The sequence below is a fragment of the Grampus griseus genome (assembly GCF_964374135.1).
Source record: "Grampus griseus genome assembly, chromosome: 2".
NCBI classification, from domain to species: domain Eukaryota; kingdom Metazoa; phylum Chordata; class Mammalia; order Artiodactyla; family Delphinidae; genus Grampus; species Grampus griseus.
Window position 1 is genome coordinate 150,645,623 of NC_139018.1, and position 22,969 is coordinate 150,668,591.

The following is a 22,969-nucleotide window of genomic DNA, read 5'->3' on the forward strand; positions in this document are numbered from 1 at the left end:
TATTTTAGGATATATCGTCTAACTTTTAAATGACAGTCACAATGCGATGCGAGTTAAATGAGAGTTACGAATACACGTGTTCAGTGATATGTGTTCAGATTGACAGAAACTGTAGGACGTTGTTTTTATAATGATGCGTTATAGGTAACGGAGGTGTCAGTCTGACATAGAAAGTCATGAGTTGTGTCTGTTTCTTATCCATTCTACAAAAGTTAATTTTATATTATTATAATATATAAAGTGTACCTGTAATTGTCATCCTTGATATTAACCCCTCCCACCTTTAGTAGTCTGTTCTTTGCCTGCTATAAAATGGCAGATATGCATTTTCCTTTCATCCTAAAACAAGCCGGCTAAAATATAGATCCTCAGAGGAGAAAAATGCTGCCTTGCAAGTTAATAGAGAAATGCCATCACTGCATCTGTAAATTAGGCTGCACACTTTTGTACTGGTTAGAGGTGGGGTTTTTTGCAGACAGTTTTATATCATAAATGCCAAATTAACTGCTGTAGATTATGGTACTGATCTTTATTGTTATTTTATACGAATAGACTCTCATAAAAATTCACCCGATCTCAAATGTAAAAATAGATACTCATAAAAAGTCAGAAACCCGGGCAGGAGAGAGGAAGGATGGGCGACGAAAAGCCTATTTAATTCTTGGACTGGTCTGCAGTGTTAATTTATCTTGAAATCTTGGTTTTGCCTTAAGTAGAATAATGGAATCAAGTTGTGGTTTTTTAAAAAAGTTATTTATTTAATTATCTGTTTATTTATTTATTTTGGAGCCTATGCTTGTCTGGGTACTTCGTGTTCTAATCTAGAAAAAGACGTTGTCAGAGTCAGAAGAACTAAAGATTCTTAGTTCAGAAGAACTAAAGTCAGAGCTAAAGAATCTTGAGTGAATCTTTGCTTGAGACTCTGTGCCTTGTATTTTTCATAGAAAATACAGTTTTAACCAGCGGTATTTTTTAATGCTTTGGTATAAATTCTCCATTTTGCAATTATATGCCATTAAATGCATGGTAATAAAACCCTCTGTTCTGCATGGTCTTTAATATGAAGTGTGTTATTTGAAGTTTATTTCAAATGTATTCAGACAGTGACTACTGAGTGCTGTGAAGGCCCATTAAAAAGTGCTTCTCTTTGCTCTATGTTCAGTTTTTCTCCAAGTCAGACTATGCCTCTTGTCTATCTAGTGATATATGATATGTCTCTCTTCAGATAATGTAACTACCACCTTTATAATCCATGGACCATGATTATAAACAAAATGTGTCTTTTTTAAATTTCTGTAATTTATCCTCTAGCTATATTGAACTTAGACTTTTAATGAGGGTATCAGAATTATCTACTGCAATTCCTAGACTAAACAATGTGTGTTTGAGTATCAAATAGTATTGTACCTGTTACAGTGTAGATGCTTAATATATGCTTTAAAATGAATGGGTTAATGAAAACAGAGACAGTGTCTTCAGTTCAAGGCTTTTAAACATCTTGAAATCCCTTATTTGCAATTGTTATCATCTGCAGAATTTGTCTTATTGTCCTGGTTCATTTATTTATTTTCTTAAAATTAACTCAGTCTTCAGCCCTCACATTAGATAATCTGAATTAATTTTATGTCTATGCTTAAAAACTTTGAGGTGCTGGTTTCTTTTATACCCAGGCGGTGGGTGATTCACGCCGATAGTGTAGATCGATCTCCAGGTGTCTCAATTACAAGAGCCAAATGTTTCTACTGTGGCTTTGAGGTCTGGGCCATTGATGAGTCCCAGGAGATATTCACTGGTTTCCTAGAACCACATCTGCTTTAAGCTGTCAGCCAGAAAAGAAAAAAAAAAAAAATCAATCAAATCAAAAAGCATGTGTGTGATCTGTGAAGATATATCCACGTACAATTGTGTGTTAAAAGGGCCAAATTTTTCAAGCAACGAACTGTAAGAGCCCATAGAAAGTTTCCCCATCACTTCTAATGCTCACATTCCTCCTTGGTGTGTGGGATCCTCACTCAGGTGAGCTGAGTCATTTTGCTGAAGATTAAGAAGCCGATTGCAGACTCTTCCATGCTGACCATTTTAAAAAGAATTAATATCTTTATATATATATATATATATATAAACATCTTTATTGCAGTATAATTGCTTTACAATGGTGTGTTAGTTTCTGCTTTATAACAAAGTGATTTATATTTTAATAGCCTGAATTTTTAATTTTGCTACCAAAATGCAACAGCAAAAGAGGAAATAATGCAGGGGAGCGTGAAGAAGAAGTTGAGCGGAGACCATATGAAGTCGGGCCCACCCAGGCAGCAGGAGAGACAGTGCCTTGGGAACAGCAGGGCGGTCATCGTGTTGCAGGAAACCATCGCTTCTGCCATCTTTTTATGGCTGGTAATCTGTTAACAGATGTCGCACATGGAGTTATCACTGCCCAAACTTCACAAATGTAAACACATTTCAACCTACTTTTAGACAGGAACTGGCTGTGCTATTATAATGCTGAAATTTAATTTAACTGGAATTAAAATGGAACTAAACTGCTCCATGGAATTTAGGACTCTGTACACACACACACACACACACACACACACACACACACACACACACACACACCAGTGCACACACAGTGTGTTTTGTTGGAGTAAGAGTGGAGGTCAAATAGATAACTAATGAGAACCTACTGTATAGCACAGGGAACTCTACTCAGTGCTCTACGGTGACCTAATGGGAAAGAAATCCAAAAAAGAGGGGATATATGTATACGTATAGCGGATTCACTTTGCTGTACAGCAGAAACTAACACAACATTGTAAAGCGACTAAACTCCAATTAAAAAAAAAAAAAGAGTGGAGGTCAAAACATGCTCTCAAAATTCTGGGGTCAAAGTATACTCATAAAACTGTGTCCTCCATATTGAAACAAAATGCATTGACAGGTGTGATAGCAGGAACAAACATCACGATATTTGAAAGAGAAATTTATGACAGCCGCAACCTTTTTTTTTTTCTTTTTTTTTTTTTTGCGGTACGCGGGCCTCTCACTGTTGTGGCCTCTCCCGTTGCGGAGCACAGGCTCCGGACGCGCAGGCTCAGCGGCCATGGCTCACGGGCCCAGCCTCTCGGCGGCATGTGGGATCCTGCCGGACCGGGGCACGAACCTGTGTCCCCTGCATTGGCAGGCGGACTCTCAACCACTGTGCCACCAGGGAAGCCCGCCGCAACCTTTTTGAGTGGAAAGACCGAAATGCTTTTCTTTTCATTCTTCTTTGCCTGCAAACAGCCAGGGCCATGAACAAGTGTAGCAGAAAGCCTCCTGGTGCTGGGAAAGGAAGGCGTCTTGTTCTTCTTCGGGCATAAAGAACGCGGCCGTCCTTTTTTTCTATTTCCCTGTTTCCCCAGCATCATTAAACGCATGTTCTCTGTTCTAGTCATTTTGAGTCAGTCACTGACTGAACTGTCTTTTGTGCTCTGGCAAAGATAATGTATCTGGGTTTCCTTAGTGATATTCTAAACACATTTTTTTCTGTGCTCCCATACAGAGCACATAGTTTCGGAGGAATTCCTGTTGTGTGGGAGGCCAGCTCAGCCCCATTCACACACTCAGCTTCCCAGATGTGGCCCCTTGGGCCTGGTCCTATCTCGGTTTCAGCCGCCAGGCTGCTCCCCAGCATCCTTGTCGACAACCACAGTGGCCTTTCTTCATTTACTTATTTACTTTGTATTTGCATGGTGTACTTCAGCTTTTTTTTTAATCTTCCTTTGAGTACGTTAAGATTGTGAAAAAAGTTTGCTCCAGGAAAAGGGAGCTGAAATGCCCCCTGATTCCTTTAATTGCATAAATGGGGGTGTGTGTGTGGCAGGAGGTGGGGGAGGGCAGGTGAAAGAGAAAGGAGTGGAAATCAGTTAGCACCCTGGGTCGTCAGATAAGATGCCCCTCTATTAAAAACTCAAGACTTGAGACCGGGAAGTTGGCACCAGACAGGGGCTTGCTGTTATTACAGTTCTTGTTAAAATTTGACCCACAGGGTGAGTTTTTTAAATCTCAGTGAAATAGGGTACTGACCTCTTCAAAACTCTCAGATGTGCGCAGGAGATGAGACCCGAGATAATATTTATGGTGCTTTTTGACTAAGGAAGGTCACTGTGTGACAATTTCAGGGGGACACCTGCAGCACGGCTTTGTCAACAGGGCCTTGAATGTGAACAAAACACACACAGTCATTTCCCACCAGGATGTGACATCCGGGGCCGACCCTGAACACAGGCACATCTGGAGGATGACTATTTCGGGAAGCATTTTCTCCTCTGGTCTGTGACTTAATCTGTCGGGTATCTGGGAGGGGGTCAGAGAGAAGATCTGCCTTCAAAGTGTGAATGTCTTCAAGTGTGGCTGGGGGAGTGGACCAGGGGCTAGGGAGCCTTGAAGCGCAGGCGCTGAGCTGCCAAAGCCACTATTCTGAGGCTGATTTAACCAGAACAGTGGGGGAATCAGGGCTCTCAAGTAGGCCAGTGCTTAAAAATGAGTGATATAAATGTTACTCATTGTACGATTGAGGGAAAGACATCAAGCACAGGAAGCGATTACAATTCTTTATCTACTGGGCCCCGTCGCTAAGGAAACTCTGACTCAGTGCATGAAAGACAGCAGTCCCTTTGGAGTTCAGGCCAGTTAGTCATGATAGCTCCGGATCCTCTGGTATTAATAGCAATCACATCGACCAAGTGGACAGCCCTTAAGGTCTGAAGCAATGTCCACATGTATAAGCCTGCTTTATGCACATCAGAAGTCAATGTTATTCATCCTCATTTTTCAAATAAAGAAATCGAGAGCTACAGTCTGGCAGGAAAAAAAAGATTCAAATCCAGATCTTCTAAGTTCAAGTTTAAGCTTCATTGTCCTGCTACACTAGAGCTATTCTGCTTAAACGCACAGGTCTTTAAGCTTTTGTGCAGAATCCTGCAAATGTCAACCAGATGCTATTGCATGATGCGAATGCAGTATAGACTGGTGTGTACGTGGGAGGTGTGCACCTTCATCTCTCACTTTTTAATCAGAAGAAAAATGCTCACTTGTGCTTGACTTTTACCAAAAAGTTTTCCTGGTCCTGCAGAAGGAACTGTCTTCTGGCATAATTAACTCAGAGGAAATATGTATCTCTTGGGGCTGAAAAACTTGAGGGAGGTCCTAAATTACATGGACATCACATACTTTCATAAGCTACTTTGTTCTTTTCTTAAAATCATCTCAGGAATCATTTATTTTTTGGAGATGGCAGTCTTATTTACACTGAAAAACAGTTTTATATGGGTTGTCTTTCATTCACGGTGAGGCGATGAGAAAAGAAAACAAAATTTGTTTAGAGCTCCAGTGAAAAAATAATTGATTGGATGGTAGCTTAACTGTCAAAATCAGAACTTTCCCATACTATCTGAGGAATGAAAACACATCCTGATTAGTAACCCTCACCAAGTTTGGAAGGTTAGAGGTGATTCAGTCTCCATGAATGTGGTCTGGTCTTATTTTAAGAAGGGCCTCTGAGTCATGTGGAGTTGTGTCAAAATATGTGTTGTGTTATGTTTTGTTATTTTAAAAAGGCAGCTTGGAGGGAGGAAATTGAACCATCTTTTTTTCAAAAAAATCTCTGCCCTTTAATGGAAGAAAAGGGCAAGTCAGTTCCCACACATCTCACTTACTCTCTGTAATGCAGGCTCTGATGTATTTTACCCCAGATATATTCTAAATGCGGTTTGCTATAACCTTACTTAGAGCATTTTTAGTTTGTAACTTGAGCTGTTCTTACTTAATATTTATTGTTAGATGTGGTTACATGCACTGCTTAGAATCGAATGAAATTTACTATTTATCTATTACTATCTTGACTGATTAGCTATCTGGAATGATGTTTATACAGATACATGTACTATTTTAATCTATGTAAAATACGCAAAATTTTAAGCGAGCTTCAGTTTTCCCAACCAGAAATATAGGAGTAGAACCAATCTTGCCTATATTCCTGGGCAAGCACATGGGGTAGGGGCATCAGAGGTGCGTCATGAGAAGGGGACTGACCCTCTCAGGCAGGGGTGAAGAAGGCAAAGGGTTGCCAGAATTAAGAGCCCAAGATCCCTAGCTTCATAGGAATTTGCTCTTATAAATGCATGCTGAACTTCCCAAGCCCATGTCTTTCCAATAAATGTCCTAAATTTAATAAAAGAGATGCTGTGAAGTTGGGAATTCAATTTGGGCTGTAATTCACCACTCCTAAAATGAGGCCTTGGGCTTAATTTTCAGCAATCTAGGCCCTCTGGCTACAGGAGGGAAGATTTCTTACAGGGCCCATCGAGAAGCTTTTTGGTTCCTTCTGTAGATCTTAATCTAGGAATTTAAAGCCCTGAGCACATCATTTTCTTTTCCTAAGCTGTCTAGCGTAGTTAGAAGCAACCAACCAACCTGATTAGGCTCCTATTTTTCACCATAATGTTCAAACTCAGTAAATACTTGGCCACCCAGAACCTCGTCCTCCATAGGCACGTAAGCGCAGGTGTGTAAAGGTGATCATCTGAGTGACTGTTTTGCCACCACAGGCTAAACACTCCTTTACCACTGGATATGGGGTCCTTTGTGTCTTAAATCTAATTAGATGAGAAAACCAATTCTAGAAAACCCAGAAACAAGAGAGCTCATCCTTAAGGTTCTGTCCCTCAGGAAACACTCTCAATACCAAATTCTATTTCAGGTTTAAATCAGACAAGCAGAGCAGATCTACAGCTTTGTGTTTGGGTATCTGACCTTCTGAGCAGTGAGAGCTGCTCAGGCCGCCTCTGTGAGGCTGCGGTCTCTGTGTCTGATGCCAGAGCCCCAAGCCCTGGGAGTGGAAGGAAGACGGGTGTGGGGTGGAGAGAATAAGCCGAAGCCAAAGCCAGACTGAAACCCATGTCAGCCCTTGTCACGTCTGACCTTGGGCTACATGGAAGACTCTAGCTGGACTGTTGAAGGAATGTCTGAGGACTTTCTCCTAAGGTTTTCCAATTGCTTCAGCAAGACCGCCTCACGGCTATTTTTAAGTCATCTAGAAGCATTTTTAAAGACCAGCACTTGGTTATTACATTTCAGTTCCTTTTCCACAAAGGTTTTTCAGAAGCTTTCCTCATGTCATCAATGACACAATATTTGTAAAGTAATAGATGCATAACACACGTCACGCAAGGGCTGTGGGCGAGCTCCACAGGTAAGAATCTCGACTGGCCTTCTACGGTGAATACGATTTCACTGTCAGAAGCGCAGTGTAAGTTTCCCTGTCTGCCTCCTGCTCTGATTTTAAGGGCACTCACCCAAGTGATGAGTAACAGCAGATGATGGGGTGAATCATTGGACACTGCAGTTTGAATTGAGTGGTCAGTCCCCTCCCGGCCTGTGGTTGGGAAAGCATTGGAATAACGGAACTGAGGGTAAAGAAGATGCAGCTGGGTCTTCTCAGGTCACAGCCCGAGGGCCTGGGAGGAAAGGACACCCAGGAAAGAGGGAAGGCCAGCCAAGACGGATGGGTGTGCTCTGTGCTTCCCTGTGCTGCTCTTGCCTTGAGGTTGAACACAAAGAGCTGACGGACTGTGAATAGTCACAGACCAATTATCTAAGCTGTGACAGCAAGATGCAGAGCTGCTCGCTCAAGATCCTCAAGGAAACACGGCCGGACTCGATCACTTCCCACCACCAGCGTTCTGAGGAGGGAGGGTGTTTAAAAATCTGCTCCAAGAAGGTCTGACTTTGCACAGGTTATGGAGCAGAATTTCCCTGGACAGAATCTTTGCCAGCAACCGAGATGCAAAGCAGGACACCTTCTCCTGGAACAGACGATGCCAGGGCTCAGAGTGTTTGTCAGGGAAAAGCAGAAGCAATGATGTCAAAATGGAAAAATGACCCAGAGAGAAAGTCTCCAACTTATTGCTCAGAAAATGATTATTTGGGGGGAGATAGGGTTGGGGTCAGACATTTAATATTTTGGTAACCAGCATTTCATAGCATGTGGTTGAAACTTCTGTCCCACATTCATCGGCTTCCCTCACGTGGATCCTCCTCATTAATGTTTAAATGTGCTCAGGTCTCCCCCCATTTTAGGGGGACCCCAAGGTTACATGTGTCACATTAAGATACATGAAGACTAGGGCTTCCCTGGTGGCGAAGAGGTTGAGAGTCCGCCTGCCAATGCGGGGGACACAGGTTCGTGCCCCGGTCCGGGAAGATCCCACATGCCGCGGAGCGGCTGGGCCCGTGAGCCATGGTGGCTGAGCCTGCGCGTCCGGAGCCTGTGCTCCGCAACGGGAGGGGCCACAACAGTGAGAGGCCTGCGTACCGCAAAAAAAAAAAAAAAAAAAAAAAAAGATACATGAAGTATAGATGCTCCGTAGTAACTTAAAGCTGATCCAAACCTCCCCGAGTACTTAACTGGGAGGTTAGATGAGTCTACATTTTAAAGTCTGTTTGGGGAACATGGTCATATTCATCAGGCCCTTTTCTCAGATTTCCTTTGGGGTCTTGCTGGAGAAGCAGACCCTGGGATCTGTACAGTCAGCTACTTGCCCCGGTCCCTGGCTCCCCATCCTTCAGGGCCCGGGTGCCCCAGTAGCATCTGATTCAGATTCTCCAACCAACTGGTGGGTGTGTTCCAGTCCACACTCGTGACTTGGTGGTTTGCTTAGACTCTGTTAGTCCCACCTCGGCCCTCCTGGTCACTGGCCGCACCCTGAAGTCCAGATCTTTCTCCCAGTCAGTCTACACTGCCCTTCCTGTGGACCTTGGCTGTTTTACCTCAACCCCTGCAGGCAAGCTCCATGGCCGTGCACTCAGGAGGAGTTCTGCGTGGCTACCACGCCGCAGAGGACGCCAGGATGTCTCAGGAAAGGACCCCCTGGGCTCTTCTCACCTCGCCAAGGGGCTCCCTCTCATGTGCTCTGTGTGACAATAACACTGCGGTGGCCGAGTAGAAACTCGCGATCCCAAAGAGACAGCTAAGCGGAAGCCCCTTCCTCCCAACTTTCCCTGCAAGTGCCTCCCGTCTGCAGGGGCTGGGGAACACGTGTCTCCATGCTGCCGCCCCGCTGCCCTCTGATCTTCCTCCCAAAACAGACGAAGAAGCCTGTTCCTCCTTGCCCCACTTCAGGGGCACCTGCCTTCCCCCTTTCCTGAGGCTGTAAGGACTGAACAGCTGCCAGTGAACATGCTTTATTAGAATATGTGGGAAAACATATTAGTTTAATAGTCTCAAAATACATCTCTATTATGTCCTTTGAGAAAACAACCTAAACCCTTACCTCCTGACTGTCCCCTTGTCCCAGGGCACATTCTCAAAGATGTCGTCTACATGCCTGGCTTCCGGTCCCTCACCCTCTCCCACTCCTTAGCTCCCTTCAGCCTGATTCCCACCCCTCCCTCCACTGACACATCCTGTGGAAGGGCAGTGACCCCCACGCCGGCAAAGCCAAGCACAATTTTCGTACATCCGACTTGACTACTCTAGAGCATTTGTCACTACTGATCACTCCTCATTTTGTGAGACCCTTGCTTCCCTTGGTTTCACTCGAATGTTCTTCATCCATCACTGGTCTCCTTCTCAGGCTCCTCTTGGGCCTGGATCAGTCTTGCCTTGGAGTCACGTGAGACGAGGCTTTGTTCTCAGCCCGGGCTCTCTTCCAGTCCCTCCCATGCTTTCAACAGTCAACCGAACATCAGTGAATCGCTAAGGCACAAAAGTAGCCCAAACATCCCGCCGCACACCTGCAGCCTACAACCACTGCACTCAAGGAATCCCATATCTAGGATCCCTTTTAAGGGATCTTTTCCCTCCACATGAAGGTAAGCTCGCTGGGTTTGGGAACAGGACTACTGTGGCTAATCAATATCGCCCCAGCATAATACGGTGCCCTAGGACAGGTGTTCAATGAATTATCTTTTGAATGAATGAATGAATATTAGAAAGAATAAATAAATGAACTGCAAATCATTTGCTATGGTAAATAAAATGATATGGTGACCAAAACATAATGAAATTACCTAAAGACAAGTTCTATTGGCTCAACCAAATGTTTCCATTCCATTATCTCAGTATTATTTCTGCTTCTTGTAGGTTTCCCTTGTAATTTTTTTTTAATTTAATTGTGGTAAAAAAACACATAACATGGGACTTCCCTGGTGGTCCAGTGGTAAAGAATCCTTCTCCCAATGCAGGGGACACAGGTTCGATCCCTGGTTGGGGAACTAAGATCCCACATGCCGCGGGGGCAACAAAGGCCACGTGCTGCAAACTACAGAGCCCACGCTCTGGAGCCCGTGCACCACAACTAGAGAGAAGCCCACAAGCCACAGCGAAAGATCCCATATGCTGCAATGAAGATACCACGTGTTGCAACTAAGACCCGACACAGCAAAAAATAAATAAATAAATATTTTTTTAAAAAACAAACACATAACATAAAATGTATCACCTTAACCATTTCCAAGTGTACAGTTCGAAAGTGTTAACTTCAATGTTGTACCACCAATCTCCAGAACGTTTTCACCTTGTAAAACCAAAACTCTGTATCTAAACACCGCCTCCTCTCCTTCTTTCTTCCCCCAAGCCCCTGGCAACCACCATTCTACTCTCTTCTCTGTGAACTTGACTTCTCTTGGTAATAAATTATTTGGCAGGCTATAGATACCTTGTTGATAAGTGTCTTGTATTTGAAAGTACTGAGAAAAGAGTGTCATGTGTCTAAGCGGCTATTTGATCTTGATTCTTTCATTTCAACTTGAAAAGCTAAACAATTGTTCTTCTGTGGCCCGTGCAGGAGGGGATGGTGGAGGTGGAGGTGGAAGTGGAGGGGACGGTGGAGTCACCTTTTCTTCTAGTCCAGGTACACAAAGCCCAGATAATCGTTTTAGGCTGTTTCAGAAGCAACTTTCTGCTTAAAGTATTTCCCTTATTTCCAACTATGGAAGAGGTTCAAAGGAAAGGGCTTCTAATGGATGGATGGAAGTAAGAAAATAGTCTTGAGAGCATCAAAGGGATGTGCTCAGTGGAGGAGATTCCTCACGAGGTTTCCTCATTCTTCCTGGGCACAGACGTCCAGTTAGACGATCATTCCCAGACTGCCTTGTGCTCTGTGATCAAGTTTTTTTTGGTTGAATTTCAGCATCAGTAAAATCTGTATGAGAACATGTTCAGCTTTTGCCCCTAAAGGACCTCGCTTTCCTCCTGGCTGGAGGTCAGCTGCAAGGACTGGGGTGCCTCGGGAAGATGTGTGTTGAGGACGGCGAGCTGCCCAGCTCGCATGGTACCAGATGTGACTCTTTGGAGCAGAGCCTGTCCACCCACCCTAGACTGTCACTGAGAAGAAAGACACCTCTGTCTGGTGTGAACCACTGCATTTGGAGGGCACCTTGTGCAGCAGGGTGTCCTTCCTATTCACACACACATCTCTGCTCTTCATTTTACACTTGCCTGAGTTACTTCCTCGCAGATCTAAACACGACTTATTTGTTGAAGTGGGTATGGCTCACTGGAACGTACAGAACAAACATGATGGACACTTTCCCTGACCTTGAAGAGTTTATTATTTTTGTGTTGAGAAAGTCGAAATCATGTACACAGGAAACACATAAATAATTAAGAGCCTATTTGAATAGTACTGACAGTTAGGGTTCTAGAATCCTAACTAGAAACTTGGAACCTTCTAGAAAGTCAGAGAAGATTGGAGAAGGGATCAACGGAAGGTTGAGTGGCCCTGCAAGGTTTCCAAGAGGAGGGGGCCTGAGTCAGTGTGTACAAGGGTGGGGGACCCACCTGCACCTGGGTCCTTCACCATAGGCAAAGGAAGTGTCTCTCCCTTCTCTATTTCCCCCAGGGAGAAGGCGAAACGACCAGCCTAACACACCTGGGCTGCTGGTCACTGAGTTCCAAACTCTGAGGGTCATGTATGAGACCTTACAAGAGGGACACCTTCATGGTGGCACCTCTGGGGTTTGCTTAGGACACTCCTCCCCACGTTTATCTTGCCAGCTTCTCCTGCTTGGATGCTGTTTCCATGGGAGCATTGCCAGGCCCTGAACCCAGGTAATGTGCCCTTCACATAGGAGCACATTGACCTGCCACCCCTGCCCTGAGAGCACCAGATTTCAATTCCCAGTTAACTGAAGGTGGCTTCCGTGGAACTGTCAGCTGTATGTGGACCCATGTCATCTTTTTTCAAAGAATCGTTCCCAGTGCTTCAGATAATGTCCAGACAATTATCAATAAAAGTATTTTAAATAAATGAGTAAATATTAGTGCTTATTGAATGATAAATATTGGGCAAGATCAAAACAGGGACTTCCCTGCACTGTAATCTATCCCGTGGTACATGATACCGAGTGTCTTCTCAGAAAAGTGGACATTTTTCAAATGACAAGTTGTTCTATTAGCAATATGTGGTCATATGGGGGTTTGCTAAATTCTTCTGTTCTTTTTTGGGAGCTTAAAATATGAAATGAGTTCACAGAGGTGGAATAGTTTCAAGCAATAGAAGGCCAAGATTAAACTGCTTCTTATTTCCCCTCTGAGAAGGAATCATTTATCTCTAGTGGAACTATCAGAGTCCTGGATAAAAATAAAAATGTGAATTTTTAAAGTAGGGCTCACTTTTTGAACTACTCTTCCGAAATGAACCATGCAGTTTGGCCTTTTTATTTGAATTATTCTGATGCAGTTTTCTCCACAAAGATGTAAAGTATATTAGAACCGGTCCCTCCGTTGGACTGAGGAACTTGGGAAGCTCTTTCGGGCTTGCAAAAACGCAGCCTCATCTGTTGGGTATTGGATAGATGAATAGTCAGCTCTCAGCCCTCACTTTGCAAATGGAGGGAGAATTCACAAAGTTAAGAATCCAATGGATGACTTCTTTGGGCTCTGCGTGGCAGTAACTCATTAAAAAGTAGAAAAGGAAGTCAGGAACTGTTCTCCTGTCCAAAATAAATCCCTCCATCACTAGAAGCACCTCCTGTACCAGTCTTTCTCAACTGGGGATGATCCTGCCTGCCACCCAGGGCACAGCAGCAATGTCTGGAGGCGTCTTTGATTGTCACACCTGGGGCTGGGGCAGGGTGTTACTGGCATCCAGTGGGTGGGGGTCAGGGATGCTACTAAGCATCCTAGGTGCCCAGGTCAGCCCCCAACACAAGCATCATTGGGCCCCAAAGTATCAACAGTATGGAGGGTGAGAAGCCCCATTGTGTCCTCTGAGGAACTTCTTGCATGCTGGCCAAGCAGAAGAACCCTGGTGACCTGCCTTCCGCCTGGGTCCTTGCAGTAAAGACCCTCTGCAACACTGCCTCCTTCCACATAGGGAACAGGGACTGGTGACCCCAGCTCAGCGGAAGGCCAGGCCCTCTGGCCTTCAGCATCATGTCTTGGGTCTGATGACTCCCAGCTTGGCGAATCCACCGGGTAAGGTAAGGCCCAGAGCCAACCCTGCCGAGGGAATCTCACACCCAGAGAAGCCGTCCCAGCATGTGTGTCCTCTTGGCTGTCAGTTACATTTCTGTGTCTCGTCTCACGCAGCTCTGGGATCAGCACCGTGATTACAGAGGTGAACTCTGTCTGAAATCGGATCCAGACCGTGGTTCCAGAGTGGCTCACTCCACTGGTACAGCAGGGAGGTGCTGTCAGAGGCTGAAATCCTCCTCTGAGCTGCAGGAGAGCCGAGGAAAGGATGTCGGGTGCTGCGTATCTGCGGGGCGACTGGCTCCGCAGCTGGGCTGGGCATGCCCTCGAGATGCCAGGACAGGACGCCAAGTGGGCGGGGTCAGGGCACTCCAGCCCGGTGGAGGTCCCAGCTCAACAAGGGCTGTTCCAACCACCCTCCATGCCTCCGTCTCGTAGTCTCAGTGGCAGACATGGTTATCATTTTGAAACAAAAATGTGATCACTGTATATATGTGCCACATCTTCTTTATCCATTCATCTGTTGATGGACACTTAGGTTGCTTCCATGTCCTGACTACTGTAAATAGAGCTGCAGTGAACATTTTGGTACATGACTCTTTTTGAATTATGGTTTTCTCAGGGTATATGCCCAGTAGTGGGATTGCTGGGTCGTATGGTAGTTCTATTTTTAGTTTTTTAAGGAACCTCTGTACTGTTCTCCATAGTGGCTGTATCAATATATACAGTGGAATATTACTCAGCCATAAAAAGAAACAAAATTGAGTTATTTGTAGTGAGGTGGATGGACCTAGAGTCTGTCACACAGAGTGAAGTAAGTCAGAAAGAGAAAAACAAATACCGTATGCTAACACATATATATGGAATCTAAAAAAAAGAAAAAAAGGTTATGAAGAATCTAGGGGTAAGATGGGAATACAGACAGACCTACTAGAGAATGGACTTGAGGATATGGGGAGGGGGAAGGGTAAGCTGGGACAAAGTGAGAGAGTGGCATGGACATATATACACTACCAAACGTAAAATAAATAGCTAGTGGGAAGCAGCCACATAGCACACTGGGATCAGCTCAGTGGTTTGTGACCACCTAGAGGGGTGGGATAGGGAGGGTGGGAGACACAAGAGGGAAGAGATATGGGAACATATGTATATGTATAACTGATTCACTTTGTTATAAAGTAGAAACTAACAAACCATTGTAAAGCAATTATACTCCAATAAAGATGTTAAAAAAAAAATGTGATCACGTTTCTTTTCCACTCAGTGATCTTTAGTTGTCACTCCTGCCCCCAAAATAAAGGTAAAAACTTGACAGTGACAGGAGAGACACGTGATACCACATTTCCACCAGCTGCTTTCATCAGGGCCCGAGTCCTCGCCCCTCTCCCTTCTCCCTACAGACAGTCTGTGCTTCAGTCATGCAAGGAAATGCAGATTCCTCAAATTAAAGCATCTCCTTTTATATACGACGGACATTTCTTGCTCACTGGGTCAATTCCCGGATAGAATGTAAGTGATGGCAGCGGCTGTAACAAACAGAGACGAACATTTCGGTGTTTAGCACAATAGACGCTCCTTCTTCCTCATGAAGAAGTTCAAGCTGGCATTCCTGGTTGTCCGGAGGCTGCGTGATGACTCAGGGCCACACTTTTGTTCCAGCTTGTGGCTCCGCCCTGCCTGTCCTCTACATGTTGTTGGTGAAATTGATAAAGACACACAGAAAGGCAAGCCCACTTCTGTACAGCTGGGGCCTGCGGAACACATATCACCTTGGTCAGAACTCAGCCACACGGCCGCCTGGCCTTGGAAGGGAGGCTGGGGGAGGTAGTGTACCCGTGGGCCCCAGCCATGGGGCTGGAGCCATGGGAGAGCAGTGTGCCTTTGTTGGCCTAGGCCATAGTTCTACAGGACACTCTATTTTGTGGCAATTCAGCAAGCTGTTCACATAACCTGTTCACTTTCCTCTAGGTATTTTTACTTCAATAAGTTTGATAAACCCACAAAAAAGAGCATATAGTCCCCTTACCTTTGGACAGTTTCTCAAATGTTTTATAGCTAATTAAATTCTTTACATTAGATATTGAATAGGACTGTTATTGCTTCGACTAGGTATCACAGATAACCCAGGTCATGCGAGCTCCCACTCACAATTTTGGTTACAAGTCACACTGATTCACTTGTTTGGATTCTCCTGTTCCCTTTTCTTATAGAATTTCCTTTCTTCCCCACTCTTGGCTGATAAGTACCTATTAATTTTCAAGAATTTATTAAACATAATCCTCTTTGTGGAGCCTGTTCTAAGCCTCCCATGCAGAACTGACCATTGTATTGTCCGTGCTCTTAGGACACAGAGCGCATCTTCTGTCTAATCCTATAGCATTTTAGTAAACGTATCTAATTCCAATTCCTAGATACTAAGCTCTTTGGATGATAGAGATTATGCTTAACCATCGTTTTATCCCTATTCCCCAGAGAACATAGTAATGCTTAATAATTCTTTGTTGAATCAAAGTGCACGCAATGTGTAACTGTAACGTAATTCTCAATCATGGCTCAGTGACTGTCATATTTTATAGTAAAAACACGTGATTTTGAGTGTATAGTCTAACATCCCTTAACCATTTGACAGAAGTAAAGGTAATTTCAGGTATCTAGTTCATTATTTTAGTTTGGGTAAAGCAACAAGATTCAAATACTTGGCTCCTAAGTAATATTTTGATGTCTCTCAATATCTATTTTCCTCCCCATTAGTTATTTATGATGCAAATACGTTAAAAAGCACAACTGCCATTTTTGAGTGAGGAAAACCCAGATTTGAATCTCACTTTACTTCCTACAAGCTATGTGATTGTGGACAAGTAGTTTAATTTAAGCCTTAGTTTCAGGCTATTTGCTACTGGAGTCAAAAGCCCTCATTGTTAATTTACCCATAGTCTGGGTGAGGAAAAGGATGGGATGGGCAGAGAGATGCCTTCAATCCCGAGGTCACTGCCAAAGGTTCTACTGCTGCTGTGGGTACCTGGGTACAGAGAAGCCAGAGCCACCTCACTGTTATTGTTGTTGTTATTACTATTATTATTATTATTGCTTCCAATTCCATAAAGCTCCTGTCTCAAGCAGTAGTTTCACTATTTTAAAAAACCTTTGAATGTATCAATTTTCTTCACCAGGATATTCTAGAAGCACATGAGTTACACATGTGCCCTTTTGCTGCCACACTGTCTAAACCTTGACAGTCTCCCTCCCTCCGATCTGCCTGCCCTGGGCTGTTAGAGCAGGACGCTGCCTCCCAATGTATTACCCCGACAGAGAACAAATGTGCAGCAGTAAATATTATGGTTTCATCTAATGCTTCAACTGTGAAGACAAATGACAGAAAATGTAGTCACGGATACGGAGGTCAAAACCTATTGGTGCGGATATTTCACGGCGACTATTACAATACACTTTTCATGGAGGGCTTATTTATGGGAATCTATTATGAGTCATAGCAACTCATAACACGACGTTCTATGGAAAATTCCATTCTCCACTTGGGCTAAATACCAGACATACAGCACTCACTTTTGATGAATGAGAGTCATAAACATACCCCAACAGGTATAATACAGTAGTTTACAGCTTTAACCTAAATTGATAGGTATATTTTTTTCCTCATAAAACAAGAAAAATGGGATAGAATAAGATCTTTGCAATTCTCGGCAGGACAGTTGACGGACCGCAGCCTTGCAGGTGCTATCTCATCACCCGCCTGTCAGAACAGGGTCTCCTCCTGCACCGTTTTCTCACTACCTGTACTGCAGCGTCTTAATCTAGTCTATAAATAGCTTTCTAATTTGAATTAGGATAATGTGCTATCTGTGCCTGTTGGATGTGGTGCAACGTTGTTTGTACTCACTTTAAATCTCACGAAGTCAGAGAGCATTTTTTTCATTCCAGATAGAGCTAAAAATATTCACCCATTAAAATAGTAATCATCATTAAAATTAGCTTGCTGATTTTGCTGATTAATTTCTCAGTAACAAGTATGCTTTCTAAAAAGTTTCAACTGAACATTTTTTGACACAACTAGAATTTTAAAATGTAAGCTATGTAAAGAGGAAGAGGTAATTAAGGAACTACAAATAGAAATTTTAAATCTACTGTAATTTTTAATGATTTTAAGAAAAAAAGTTGTTTTCAAAATAAAAGAGTGAAGAGGATGGAAATGGTTGCTATAACTGGAATGTAGGACTGAGGTCCCTACAGCTTAGTTCTGGACTGTGATTCTCATACCTTGGGAAAGTTGTTTATTTTTATCTATACGGGAGGGGTGATCCAGTAGGCATAATAAGTGTTCAAGTGATCAGAGCCACTCTTGTAAGATTTAAATATTTTTTTTGCCTGTGTTCTATTTTCATATGCAACAGGCAGGCTTCAAGTTCAGAGGAAGGTTGTAAATCAGTAACAACATAAAAGAGCAACTTTAAATGCACGGATGAAACAAAGGGCTCTTCCTTTTAAGACAGCCATTGGTGCAATTTATTTTGTCTTCAGTATCTTTATTTTAGTTGGAGTTAAAGACTTAAACAAGCTAAAATGCAGTTTTGTTCAACCTTCTTGAAAATTGGGAATTCCCTGGTGGTCCAGGACTCGGTGCTCTCACTGCCAAGGGTTCGATCCCTGGTCGGGGAACTGAGATCCCACAAGCTGTGCAGCACGGCCAAGAAGAATAATTATAAAATAAAATAAATTTAAGAAAAGAAAATTGAGGAAGGGGAAATATGTGTTTTCATTTTAATCCTTTAAGAAAATCAACCACTCACTGTAATCTTAAGAAAAGAGGCCAGTACAAATGCCTCTGATTTTAAAATACATAAAATACGTTTTAAACTGAAGAAAGGAATATTAATTACAAGACAGAAGCCGGTTGAGAAAAGTTTATAAGACAAAGATCAGGAGAAAGATATCATGCTCAGTTGTGTTTAAAATAATGTCTGTATATCATTCAGTATTAATGAAGGCAATGAGATATGACTTGGCTGTGAATATTTGACGTTTCATACTATTTGTAGTGGACATATGTCATAAAGCAGTAGTGAAATCCAGTATGTCATTGATGACCATCGAATGGTAACTGCCATGGAAACCTGTGACCTTTCTCAGATAATGAATATCGGCAGATCTAGAGAAAGACACAGATTTATTTCAAAAAGATCTGGTGTGTGGCAGGCAGGAAACAGCAGCAGGTAACCCAGGGCTATTCATAGTTCCATGAAAACACACTCACACACATTCCTTTTCTGTTTGGAAGACACAGATCCTAAGTAGTTACATATTTATTTTCAAACATTAAGCTGTAATGGAATCCAGCCGGCTTTAATAATGTAATTTAGCCTAATCTTTTACAGAGCTTTAGTGAGTTATTTTCTAAAATGTTTTAAAGAAAATGTCATTTAAAGCACACATATCTTATTATATAATCTCCTGGGCAGGTTTATTGTAAGAGATATTCAACCAAAACATTCATAAAAGGTCATGTATGTATTCTGTGACAGTATGTCTGAGATGTTGAGCATTTAAGAAAAGAAGGTCATCTTGTCTCCTGTAATTTGAAATGTAAACCTGGTTTAGCCTAAGGTGGGATTCCATGAGTAATTATCAGAATAAAATAATATGTTTCTCTGTGTGTGTGTGTGTGTGTGTGTGTGTGTGTGTGTGTGTGTGTGTGTGTAGATTGGTAGGTAGAAAATAGATAGATAGATAGATAGATAGATAGACAGATAGAGATAGAGATAGATAGATAGATAGAGATAAAGAGATAGAATAGAATAGATAGACATTCAGAGTATCTCAAGTGTCATATATTGGTCTTGGTTCCTAATTAAATTCAGAAGCATAAAAAAGTAAAAGGCTTGAACTATTTTAAAGCCTCTCTATGTGGTATCTCCCAGCTTTCATCTTTCCCCCCTTGCAAACCATCTTCCCTTTAGTTTCCAAAATAATTTAAAAATAAAATAGGAATCTTTCTGGCTCTCCAAAGCACCCCATTGAGACCCAAATCTGCACCCTCCGCCACCCACCTCTCCCACCTCCTCCTGCACCACTCTCCCCTCACTAAGCTCCCGCCCAGGCCAGCACCCCCTCCCCCTGGTCTGTGCATGCCAGCTGTGCTCCGAGGACAGTCCTCAGTGTGTCCGGGGCCAGAGCCCGTGTGGGGAAGCCCTGCCTCCTCCCTCCCGTGGAGCCAACTCTGAGGGCCGCAGGGTCTTGAGAGCACCCCGAGGAAACAGGCTGGGGTCGGGACTTCCCTGAGCATCACCACTTTCCCCTCCAGATTTGACCCCTCCCCTCCCATATTGGCTCTGCTGGGAGGAGTCCTGAATGGGTGCTTTCCCCAGGAGATCCTCATCTCCAGGTGCACCTCTGGGAACCTGAGCTAAAATGAAAGGCCTGGGCACCTCAGATGCCACCGCCTACTCCTTGCTCAGAGCCCTATTCAGGAGCTTTGCATGTCACATGCCCGGGTCCCCAGGGAATCCAGGGAATGGCACCCTCAGAGCTGACGTTTTATATCCCGGGCTAGATTCACTTCACGGGATGCCTGCTCCCCAGATTTCCCTGGGAGAAGGCCGGGGAAGGCAGACAGCAGAAAGTTGAGCGCTTGCCTCTCAACTTTTCACCATTTGGTGAAGGTTTGTGATACAATATGTAGAAGAATGGAAGTCACATTTAACTTTCAAAATCTGTATCTGAGAGCACATTGAACTGTAATTAATTCAACAAGTATTTACTGGGCACTTGCCATGTACTAGGCACTGGCCTAGACATGGGGCTATAAAAGTGAGCAAAACAGACACACGTTTCTGTTCTCATTTAGTTTACATTCTTGTTGGCTGAGAAAGACAAAACACCACCCCAAACTGCAGCAAATTGGGAAGCGTGATAGTGACAGGGCTACGTGGGGCTGTGGTGGTGGCAGTGAGGTGCAGTTCATGAGGGAATAACCTGCAGGCACCTGGGAGAGGAGTGTTCCACCGCACAGAGACAACGGGAGGTGAGAGGCCCCAGGCGGTGTGGAGCAGGCCAGAACGGGCAGTAAAATTCCATTAACTGCAGCACATTAGCTGCTGGCTAATTACAGGGCCCTGGCGCTTTCCCTGAGCAGCCAACAGAGTAAAGGGCCGTCGATTTACACAGGTAGGTAATGGCTCTTGACCTACGTTTCCAGCAGAGCCCAGTAGCAGAATAGTAAATGGCATCCAAATAATAGAATTTTTGTTATAGGAGCTTTTTGGTGAGTTATAGATTCACCTGGGGGCAATATCAGAATGTGAGGTTCCAGAGATCGACAGTAAAGTAAAATTTAGGGATGACAACTCATGATAAAACATAATCTAGAAACAGAGAAAAATTCATTCTGACCGTATAGATCAATTAGGGAGTATTTGTATTAAACTATTCATCACAGAACAAAAAGATTCTACATAAGAGTACTAAGGGGCTTCCCTGGTGGCGCAGTGGTTGAGGGTCCATCTGCCGATGCAGGGGACGCGGGTTCGTGCCCCGGTCCGGGAGGATCCCACGTGCCGCAGAGCGGCTGGGCCTGTGAGCCGTGGCCGCTGAGCCTGCGCGTCCGGAGCCTGTGCTCTGCCACGGGAGAGGCCACAACAGTGAGAGGCCCACGTACCGCAAAAAAAAAAAAAAAATAGTACTAGTAGAATGATTTTTCTCTGGAGCAGTTAAAATATGATTTGTTACTCTACAGAGGAAGCCAGATCTACGTTCGCTGCCGTCTGTACTGAAAACCTTTGGTTTTAATTCGTAAACATTGTGCAATATTGTGGCATATAATCAAATTCTTTTCTCAGTTCTATGAAACAGGGGTACCCCGGTTCGTTGCAAAACATAGATGAATAATTAGCCATTGTGTGTGTGTGTGTGTGTGTGTGTGTGTGTACTGTACAGCCTGAGCGCCCCTGTCTGGTGCATCTGTACTCAAGGCCTAGGTCCTGTAGGGACAGAGTAGCTTGCTTTCAAGCACATCTGGCACAGCACCCTGCAGATGTGGCTACTTAGTAACTGTGTGCTGAGGACAACGATTAGGTTGATGACAAATCTGGGTGCTGAGCATAAGAGTTTACTAATTGGTTTCTGGAATTGTTGCCCAGTCTTTAAAAAAAATGGGGCTTTACTTTTTTGTTATTTTTTGTTGTTGCTGTTTTTGGATTAGTGGGTTCTATCATACATTTAGTTAAACTATAAATGCTGCATTCAGCGAGTACATTCTAGTCTTTCTGGGATATGTGTGTTTTGGGAGGATTCTCCAGCCTCATTTTCTACCGTGTCCTGGGAGGGGCCCATCCAAGGAATGAGAAACCTCACGCTGGTCTCCACAGGGCAGGGGCTCTGGATGTACTTCCGGGCTTGGCATGTGTGCTTTAGAGCCTTCCTGAAACTTCTCAATCCTGTGCCTCAGAAAAACACCCAGGTCAGCACTTGGCGGAGCCCCTCTGACTAGAATCTCTCTTATTAAATCTTGCTGTGACGGATGTGATTTTCAAAATTAAAAAAAGAAAAACAGGGCGAGAGGAGCCGTTGGTTGTAAGCATCTTAAGAGAGCTACATGGGAATCAGGCTGCCTTCACGCACAGAGGGTGCTCAAGACTTTTCCAAGTATCCTGCCACCTTTTTACAAACTCTGCTTATGACGGCAGCTCCTGGGATGAGATATTCTGTTCTCTGTGCCACTCAATTAAAATTGGTACCTGTACCATTGGGCTGATTCAAGGAATTTAAGAAAGAAACATATGAGACTAGGAAATCCTGCTCTGAAGAATAAGAAGTTAAAAAAAAGTTTTCAGTACTGTGAGGGGTAGCTGATAGGTCTTTCCTGAAAAACAAGATTAAATAGGAGGGAAATGAACATGGATGTTCCCAGTGAAATTCCACTTCTGGAGCAAGTTGCTGTATCAATCAGCTGGGACTCCAGACAATTAAATGTCTGATTGGACCATAGTAATAATAAAAAGAAGGAAGCCAACTAAAACACAAAGCAGTGAGACAGAAAATGCAATGGAGACCACGTTCGCAGGATCAAAAGTCCCAATGTCTTACTAGAGAAGACCTTTATCAAAACAGGCTGAGACATTTGGTTCCCCTTTGTTGAAACCACAAAGCTGGACAAGGAGCTGGAAGCGGAGTCTGAAGAAGCAGACTTTAGTATTTTAAGCAGTGGGAGGATCGGGCATTGCTTATGGCATTTAGGATTTCAGAGCGACCCCAGAGGCAGGGAAACCCAGCTGCACCCAAGGGTGCAGGCTGACAGAAAAAGGGGAGCGGGTCCTTGGGGCTCAGTTTACGACGGTAAATTTTGCTTTCAGAGTGACAGTAATACGACAACTATCGTAACAGTGCCTGGCCACCTGGTCTGATGGGATCTGCCCTTCCATCCCACCCCAGCTCCACACTATTTATTTCTACCTGCCTACATTTGCCCCCAAGACCTGCAAAGGCCATGGGCACTGAACCAGA